Raw genomic sequence first — 1,014 nt, 5'->3', positions numbered from 1 at the left:
GGAGGGAGATGCTCGTTTCTTCTCGTCTCCCACTTCACGCTTCCATCCCACCTCCATTCATGCGTCCATCCGTTCATTCATTCCATCCTCATTCATTCAACATTTATGCCCCTGGCCACCCCGCATTCTGGGCGCACTTAGTGTGTGCCGGCGGGCCTGGCAGCTTCGGAGGGCCACAGTGCAGAGGTGGAGCCCAGCCGCGCCTCTCCTTGCTGCCTGACATAACTGAGGAGGAGGATGGCACAGGTGGGTCACAGGGATGAGACAGAGAGGACGCCTGCACCGCCTCCAGCCCAGCTCCAGATGCTGCTGGAACAGCTAGCTCCCAACGATGCCAGAGAGCCCTTCTCTCCCATCTCCCAATCCCCCATCCTATCTGCCCCCAATTCTTCTTTTTGTTATACCTACTGTTGCCCCCAAAAAACAAGGACACTGATGGGGACAGAAGTGGGGGTTCGTTAATTCCACAAATAACGATTTATTAAGCTGTTTGCCAGGCAATGAGTTATAATAATACAGCTACCATTTGTATAATGCACATGATGCCTGATCTCATTTAATCTTCATATTAGCCTGGTGAGGTGGTCGTTATTGTCCCCATTTTAGAGATGAGGACACTGGACCCACATGGGGCAATGACTTGCCTAAGGTCGCACAGCAGAGGCAGAGCGGGGCTTCAAGCCTCTGCCCCTCTCAGGCCTATGAACCTCTCTCACCAGACAGAGGCTCCCTCACCTGCTGGCTCCCTCCCTCCCTCTGGCTGCTGGGGGAGGCAGGTGTACACCCAGGCAATTAACCTGTGGTGTGAGGAGAGTGTGAGGGCCCTGGGAACTGTGGGGCACGGGAGGACAGACTGACTCAGCCAGGGCATGAGAACAGGCTTCCTGGAGCAGGGGCATCTCCATGGAGACCTGAAGAATAAGAAGGTAGCCCTGCAAGGGGGATCGTGGTATTTGAGGAAGGTATTCAAGGTCAGGAAACAGCAGGTGCAAAGGTTTGAAGGTTGGGGATTCT

General features: G+C 54.5%; 1 protein-coding gene across 1 annotated transcript in view; it reads right to left on the bottom strand.

Annotated features, from left to right (window-relative positions):
- Positions 1-746, bottom strand: part of HCRTR1 (hypocretin (orexin) receptor 1) — a 10,398-nt gene extending 9,652 nt beyond the window's left edge. Inside the window, exon 1 of the mRNA XM_011974017.1 lies at positions 736-746. The gene's annotated coding sequence lies outside the window, so the exon portion shown is untranslated. The remainder of the gene's footprint in view (positions 1-735) is intronic.
- Between the last annotated feature and the right edge of the window lie 268 nt (positions 747-1,014).

This window comes from Mandrillus leucophaeus, unplaced genomic scaffold (assembly GCF_000951045.1).
Source record: "Mandrillus leucophaeus isolate KB7577 unplaced genomic scaffold, Mleu.le_1.0 Scaffold141, whole genome shotgun sequence".
In the NCBI taxonomy this organism is placed as follows: Eukaryota; Metazoa; Chordata; class Mammalia; order Primates; family Cercopithecidae; genus Mandrillus; species Mandrillus leucophaeus.
This window is presented reverse-complemented; position numbering and strand designations above follow the sequence as displayed.